The sequence below is a fragment of the Microtus pennsylvanicus genome, chromosome 9 (genome assembly GCF_037038515.1).
Source record: "Microtus pennsylvanicus isolate mMicPen1 chromosome 9, mMicPen1.hap1, whole genome shotgun sequence".
NCBI classification, from domain to species: domain Eukaryota; kingdom Metazoa; phylum Chordata; class Mammalia; order Rodentia; family Cricetidae; genus Microtus; species Microtus pennsylvanicus.
Window position 1 is genome coordinate 53896312 of NC_134587.1, and position 8846 is coordinate 53905157.

The window sequence follows — 8846 nt, forward strand, 5'->3', positions numbered from 1 at the left end:
TAATATACACAGCTTCTTAGTGATGAAGTCATGTATAAGTGATTACTGGTCACAGTCCATTTCTAAAAATAAAAGGGGGATATGCTATAGAGATGAATACTTTGCATTAATATAGATCTTGGTCTATTAACACAAATTTAAGGTCAATATTGTTATATGTATATTTCTGCTCTTGATTAAGGTATTACATTTAGGCAGATTATTTAAAAATGTAATGTATAATTAAGAAATATAGGTTAATAGATAGTCATCTATAATAGTCAAGCTTGTAGTCATGTTAGTTAGGTCTTCTAGATGTACAGAGGCATATTTCAGATGGATAGGTATTCTTCAAAACTTTCAAAGACTAACAGAATATGACATTTACAATGGACTCTTCATGACAATGAGATACATCTGCTCCTGGCAGCACCAATCTACTTCAGAGAGTTTGATAGGCATTGAAGAAACTCATTATGAAATTTGCCTTCAATGTGACAAGACTAGCCATTTGGGCAGGAAACTGCTCTTGCCTAGACTGCTTGATAATATGCTGTATAAACTGGACATGAAGGACCCACCAAAATGACTGCAAAAGTTGCCTAAAGAAAGTGAGACAGGGTTTCTGCTTCATGAAAGAGTCTGTCAGGCATTCTTCAGGATACAGAAGAAAGTGACTGACAAACTGCCAATAAAGGAGGAATTGTCTTTAAAATTTCCTGCTTCATGGAAAAGTCTGCCACATACTATGGGGCTGTAAGATGGATGCCCCAATGGTACAGAAGAACTTTGGGTGAATGTTCTGGAGTGAGATGTCTTTATTAATTCTAGAGTTTTGGAAGTTACTTACAATGCACTTCCTGTTAACTTAGGTAATATTATATCCTTCTGGAGTCTTTGATGGAGTTGAAGAATAGGTAGTTATAGTTTACCTTAGTTATGATAAAAGATAAATTAGATATAAAACTTTACACTCAGGAAGCTAGGATAGATGATAGAGTATTTTCCTTAATTTGTCAAATGTAAATGGATTAAATATTGTAACTATAATTCTTGCTTGATAACTGTTTTGTATATGTAATTTTACTTTGTTGAAGTTAAAAACCTTCCTTTTTATTAGGACAGAAAAGTGGAAATGGTCCTTCTGTTTATGTGTTGCTTTTATTGGTTAATGAATAAAGAAGCTGCTTGGGCCGAAGACAGGGCAGAATAGAGCAAGGCAGGAATTCCAAGCAGAGATAGAGGAGTAAAGAAGGCAGAGTCAGGGAGATGTCATGTAGCTGTTGAAGGAAAAGGACATGCTGGAATTTTACTTGGTAGGCCACAGCCTTGTGGCGATACAGAATAATAGAAATGTATTAATTTAAGACATAAGAGTTACCCAGAAATATGCCTAATCTATTGCCCAAGAAGTGTTGTAATTAATATAGTTTCTGTGTGATTATTTGGGTCTGAGCAGTCTGGAAACAAAAGAGCAGTATCTGCCTACAGCAGTTCATCACTTTGTCTCTCATATTTCAGGCTCCTGAAAGAACTCTGGCTCTTTCCTTTGCTGAAATGGAGAATCACTAGATAATTCTAAGGAGAGCAGTGGAATAATGTAAGGACTGCTTGGCCTGGTGTTCTGAGAATGGGATGTCAAAGTCATGCAAGCAGAGCAAGTCAGAAATCTACATGGGGAAGGTGAGATTGGACAGCTTCCTTGTCTCTGAAACCAGAGGCATTAGAGTACCCTACCAGGTAGCAAGTGTAATATGAGCAAGAAATTGGAAATGACTCTGAAATGTTCCTGTGAGCTGTAGAGACATGAACTTAGCCATCTGTTCCAAGATGGCTTGTGAAGTACACTCACAGAGCAAGGGAAAGTAAAAGCACCCAAGTTCTGAGAGCTTCATTGACATTAGGGATCAAGCATAGACACATTTTCAGAATTTTTCTTTTTGGAGTTGTCCTTCCTCCCTCAGTTGTAGTAAGATATGTGGATTCTGAAAAAAGTGAGTTTAATGCCACAGGCTTCTAGGAATCTGTCTCTAGAGTTGCAAATTCCTGGAAGTTATCTCAGAAGAATCTAGAGGTCTGAATATCACAGGCCAGCAACAATGTTTTTGGTGTAATAAGTGGAAGAAAAAAACCCAACAAAAATTCTTCAAAAAGTGTTTGAATATCATTGTGAAGTTATTTTTAAGTAGAGCAGATAAAGTGTACTTTCAAAGATTTTGTTGGGATCAAAACCACCATATGGTTTTTTAAAGTTCTTCGTTCTCCTGTGTCACCCTGTCAAACGCAACTGTTCCAAATCCATTGTCTTATTCTGTTTATAGCTTTCACTTGAGAATTCTAACACCACCCCCACACACGATGTTTCTCTCCTCCACTTGACTCTCTGCATCTTGTCTGTTCTTTTATTTCCCTTTTACTTTCATATTTCTTTGCTTCAGCTCCTCCATGCTTTTCTATGCTTAATTTTAAAGCAATTCAGTTTCAAAACATGCAATTTGAGAAGGCCCTTTTCTATCACACAATTCCTCCTTTAAAAATGGGTACAAATCAATTTGTTGGCTTCTAAATGACTCACATTGTGAAGTTTTTCCCCTTTGCATTTGGCTTTTGGACAAGTGAGACTATGTTTTAAAAAACCTTGATCCAATTTTTGTAGTACCTTTGTATTTCCAATTGGATGGAGTACTGGCTGTCAAGGTTTTCATGCACGGATTTCAGAATAATTATTGCCTCAGAGATGACAAATCAACCTGTAAGTAATGTTCTTTCACAGCTTAAAATTACACACCAAATAATCATGAAAGTGGCTTCTCAGACACTACCCATCAGCAACTTTAAATACTACATGAAAATCTGGTCTTAGAATTTAATGACACATGTTCTTTTAATGTCCCTTTTTTTACTAGAATATTAGAAAGGTTTTTATTTAATATTCATGTTACACTTTCTATCTTTTTTTTTGAGGATTGCAAATGGGTGGCATTAAGTAACTTCCTAACATTTTCAGCAAATAGGATAAATTTATTATTTTGGAAGAAAAATCAAACAGTGGAACGCTCTATTTTTTTTTTTCCTTTAAAGGGTCAAATCACAGGAAGATGTTATTCTATGAGAATTCCCTGGTTTCAGAGACCATGTCTAAATGACTTTAAGCAATGACATTTACATATAAACATCATTTCCAAATATTTTTTAGATGTGAAATATACCCACAGAGTGGGATTTTGGTATAAGAAGAGACCTGCATGTATTAGTTTCGAAAATAACCAGGAGCTCTGGGTTCTAAGTACAAAAATATGAAAGACAGGCTACTTTAAGCAAATTAGACAAGTAAGCATATTGGTAAGACTAAGAAAGTTCATATAACAGCAGATGAGCATTGTCCAGTAAGTATGTTTTCAGCTAAATTATATTGTGGGATATATATACACTGTGTGAAGATATATTGCTATGATTGGTGTAATAAAAAGTTGAATGGCCAATAAACTAGACAGGAGGTATAGGTGGTATTTCTGTGGTGAGAAAGGAAGAGGAGGAGGAATCTAGGCATGTGAGAGATGCCATTGAGAGACAGAGGGAGTTGGACATACATAATGAAAAACAGGTAAGAAGTCATATGATAAAGCGTAGATTAATAGAAGCAGGTTTGTTTACGTTATAAGAGCTAGTGAGACCAGCCTAAGCTAAGTCTGAACTTTCATAATTAATAATAAGTCTCTATGTCATTATTTGCAGACTGGTGGTCCAAAGATAGTCTGACAAGAAAGCTTGCTACAAAATTATAAGGAATCATAGGGAATAAAGTCACAATCAGAGCAGATAAACATATCTGTGCAAGGGATGCAGGCAACAGAAATTTAAAAACCACAGGCATTTATGTGTGTGCCCGCCCTCAGTTCTTTCCATTTTCTTTTCAGATCTTGAAAGTGGTTTACAAATGAGCTCCACACCCAGGTTTAGCATCTGAGTTTGTATTGCAAAACAAAGTCATTAACTTAAACAAACAAAGTTTCCCCTCCCCTTCCATTGTGGTTTTTCTTCCTCAGGGGTCTTCAATCACCAAACAAGTGAGCAGGGTCAGATGGTTTGTGGATTGATGGAGATAGCTCACCAGGAGACAGCTTCAGTGAGTCAACTCTGCTTTATTCCAGAGTATAGGGAATATATAGGATTGGGGATGGTAGTTGAGGAATCATCTCATTTACATTAAACACCATGCTTCTATCATAAAGCTCCTAGAACAAGTCTTAGTAATCATATGTGGAAGCATAGTCCTATTGTAAATTTCCTAGCACAGTGTCTAATTACCATATGGGCATTGGGAGGAGCCCTCTAGCAGAGAACTATGCCAAGGGTCACACTGGAGATAAATCAAGCATCTGGGCTTAAGGACAGTTTTGAGATAAGGCCACCCTCTGGGCGTAGAGACCTCCAAATAAGGGCAGGTAGAGAGCAGGAAGTCTCAGTGGGGAGGGAATTCTCCATATTGCTGAGTTTGGAGAGAGTTGCTAGGCTGTATTAGACTGTAACTTCTGACTAGCAGGGCCTCCAAACAGTTTTCTCAGTTTCTTTGTTTCTAAAGTAATTATCTTTCTATCGGATCAAATCAAGCTTTGGAATTGGCACTGATTGTCAAACAATTTTAAGAGTTCATTAAAAATGAAAACATAATCAATAGCATCCAGGTATATGTCTCCACCAGAGCTGAGCAACTCCACTGCAGCAAACATGTACCATAACTGAAGCACAAGAAAAAGACCGTAAAATAGCCTAAATGAATATGACAGAGCTCCTTATAGGGGAAATGAATATATGTTTAGTTTTTGTTCTATATTATTATGTTATATTTTATTATTATCCCTTAGAAGCCTGTTTGTTTTCTAATGAGAGACAGAAATGGGGCGGAACTGGATAGGGGAGAAATGAGGAGGAACTAGGGTAATACAGATATATTATGTAAAAAAAGAATTCATTTTCAAAAAAGGGGTGAAGAAACAAAGCAAAGCAAAACAAAACAAAAGACATGAGTAATGTTTCTACTCACTGCTGCGCAGGATTTAAGTACAGTTTTCTATTAGCAAATTATTAACACGTTTTTCAACCAAAGATTCTCTTAGTATCTCTGTGACTAACAAGTAGTTTAAGAATTAGAAGGCTGTCAAACAGGAATCTATAGTTGTACACTGGAGAGAGGAGTTGAGGAAAAATTTCATCAGGCAACTCTGGGGTGAGGGAGCAAACACTAAGAGCTTCTGAAAACAGGCTTCATTCCATTTCTTAAAATGTTCAAGGAGACTTAAGGTGATTATAATGCCAAGTAATAAATGTAATTATCTCTCACTGTTTTTGGAGTTTGGCTTTTATTCTTTAGAGAGTTGTCTCATGGTTGTCATTCACTGATTCACTCATCCATTTGCTACTAATCCACTCATTTATTATGTATTAGAAACTCACAGTATGCCATCCCAATGCTGCAGACAAAGCAGCGGACAAAGGAGACAGGGTAGTTTCTCTCAGAAAGTTTTGGATTATTTCAAATGGGTTGAAGCAGAGATGCCAGTGGCAGGGGCAAGAAGTGCAAGCAAGAAGGCAGGCAGTGCCATGTTGATAGCAAAATGGGATGAAATTCACAGACAGGGAAGAGTGACGGTGACCTGCAGCTGGAGGACAGAAGCAAAAGGAAAAAGGACAGAGTCCAGCTCAGGAGCAGTTTGTGCTGCGTGGTAGAAGCAGAGGAGAGCGACATGCTTGAATGAGAAAATTGTCACTTCTGCTAACTCATGCTGAATAACTGTCATCATTGGAATACTCACTGTTTTAGGGTCTGGGTTAGAGATTATCCACATACTATCTTACAACTTCTTCCCAGGACCCCTAAGGGCATTGGTCCAGTTTATATGCAAAGGCAATGAGATCCTGTGGGTGTGAGCATCGTCCCCAAGGTTACATAGATGTGATGGTTGGGATGGAAACTGCTTTGACTGCTGTGATCCTGGAGCTGTGGTTTTTTCAGGGTATTGCCTTTGAGCTCTCAAGAAAATCAAGAATTTGAATTGTATTCCTGTTTGTGGGTTGACAGTTTAGTGGGTATTGTGTTTGCATTCTGAGCATAAATTAGTTTAAATTAGGTACTCCTGAGACATATCTGGAGCCGTCATTAGCCCTTATTCATAAAAGAATCAATAAAACATAGTTGTATAGACCCACCAAAGGGTCTAAGTAAAAAATATACTCTTTTTAAGGAATGTTGGGCACATATTGGAATAATAAATTTTAAGACAGATGGTGATCTTAATGCAGACATTGAAAGACATGAAAGAATACATTTGTGTAAAGACGCTCTGGGAATGAGCTAAAGTGAAAGATGTCTGGGGAAGAGTGATATGAATGCAGTGTACAGTGACCTCAGATGATATTTCGTCAGAGAAGTCCAGTGAGGTGGGGCTGAACTTTAAAACATCACCTGATATGTTAGTGACAAGGCTCAGTAAGTGATGATGGTGCTTGTGGCCTGGTTACTAAGTAAGGACAGAGCTATGGGGTGAGGTGAGGGCAGCAGTTCTTGGAAACCACCTCTAGTCGAGGACAAACATAGAGGTGCCTGAGGAGAGACAGAAACCTACTGCAGTGAGATGGTTCATGTGGAAACGGTCCTCAGTGTCTGCTAGACTGAGATCCATCTGATATCAGGCACCTTGATTCTGGAAAGTGAATATCACCGTCGGTCTTGCTGCCTGAAACTCTCTGGCAGGTGACAGCCACTAACTGATGCAGCGGAGAGCAGTTCTCTGTGCGTCCATGATGGCAGGGAAGCTATCCTGGAAGAGGCAGTTCTAGGGAATGGTACTAATGTCTGTGCAGAGCAGCAGCCAGGTCAAATAGCTATAGAATCGAGAGGAGAGAAGATGATTTGTCAAAGTGCTGATGGGAAATGGTTGCCTTGAGTAGTCACCACTTCCAAGACATGGTGGGAAGAATGTGAGATTTTTGACAATACTCTTATTGTGCATAGTTCCAGTCAGCTTTTGAGTTGAGCAGAAGAACTTGAAGGCCATGGACTCCCGCTCTACCAAGCAAGAACACCATATGGTACAACATGATTAATAGAAACCCAGAGACAGATATTGGAGTTCAACCTGAAGACCAGAGAAGCAAAGCAGCCAGTCACTGGCTCTTACCTTGACCTCAGTCCAAAATGGTGATCCTGTCTCCAGGAATCCTCAGAATGAGACTGAGAGACAGGGTCGACATTTTTGGACCGAGGTAGAGGTAAGAGCCAGCGGCCGGCTGATTCGCTTTTCTGGTCTTCAGACTGAATTCCAATATCTGATTCTTGGTTTTTATTAATCGTGTTACAATAAGGAGTTTTTTTTTTTTTTTTTTTTTTTTTTTTTTTTTAATAAAAAAAATTGTATTTACTTAGAAGCATTCAGAATGTCAACAAAACAGCTGCAATTTTTTTTGCAATTACAGAGTGGTATTCAGTTAACAGAACAACAATTATCTTCGTATAAGCTGCATCAGAGACAACTGAAGATGAAAAAAAAAAACCAAAAACAAAACAAAACAAAAAAAAACTACCGTCCCCATATATAACTAATTTGTGCTGTGCACCAACAAGAACCTGCTTTAAATTTCCATGCCAATTTACAACCCCCAGACTGTACCAGGCAAGGTTAGTGGCTATTGAAAATACCACTAGGACAGGGCTATCTAAAGACACATTCGGTAGTGTGTTAACTATACAAAAAAAGACACTGTACAGTTTAAAAACAAATCTTACACAGCCTTACATTTCAATTTTTTTCTTTAAAAGGAGTGAGTTGTGTACAGGGGGGTTAAATGCTTTATAGACAAGAAAAAAAAACTGCGCTAGAACCAACTTATTCATCATCATCATCTTCTTCCTCATCTTCATCTTCCTCTTCTTCCTCCTCCTCTTCATCCTCTTCGTCTTCCTCATCATCTTCCTCTTCCTTCTTTTTCTTGCTCTTTTCCGCCTTGACCACCCCCTTTTTCGCTGCATCGGGTTTTCCTTTAGCTCTGTAAGCAGCAGTATCCTTTTCGTACTTTTCCTTCAGCTTGGCAGCCTTCTTTTCATAGGGCTGCTTGTCAGCTGCAGCAGTGTTGTTCCACATCTCTCCCAGTTTCTTTGCAACATCACCAATGGATAAGCCAGGGTGTTCTCCTTTGATTTTGGGGCGATACTCAGAACAGAACAAGAAGAAGGCAGAAGGAGGCCTCTTGGGTGCATTGGAGTCCTTGAACTTCTTTTTGGTCTTCCCTTTGGGAGGGATGTAGGTTTTCATTTCTCTTTCATAACGAGCCTTGTCAGCCTTGGCCATGTCTTCAAATTTCCCCTTTTCTTTAGCAGACATGGTCTTCCACCTTTCTGAGCACTTCTTGGAGAACTCTGAGAAGTTGACAGAAGCATCCGGGTGTTTCTTCTTGTGTTCCTCCCGGCAGGTTTGCACAAAGAATGCATACGAGGACATTTTGCCTCTCGGCTTCTTAGGATCTCCTTTGCCCATGTTTAGTTGATTTTCGTCCGCGAGGCACAGAGTCGCCCAGTGCCCGTCCGGCTCTCGCTTGCCCCGGTGCTGTCTCTATGGAGCTCAATGTACTGCAATGCTACAATAAGGAGTTTGATAAACATAAGAGATTGAAGTCAATAGAGGTTTCAGCTTGGATGTGAATATTGCATATCTCTATAATATTCTTGTTTTGATTAACTTTTCCTTTTCCTTCTTTTCTTCTTTCCTTCCTTCCTTTCTTCATTTCTACCTTTTTTCTTTTTTTCCTTTTCTTTCTGCTTCTACTGACGGTTAGAAAACTAAGACTTTGGATACCATTTCCCACAAAACAGC

The 8846-nt window shown here is 38.7% G+C and overlaps 1 pseudogene; it reads right to left on the reverse strand.

Moving 5' to 3' along the window:
- Window positions 1–7344: 7344 nt before the first annotated feature.
- LOC142857596 (high mobility group protein B1 pseudogene) lies at window positions 7345–8604 on the reverse strand (annotated as a pseudogene).
- Window positions 8605–8846: the final 242 nt, after the last annotated feature.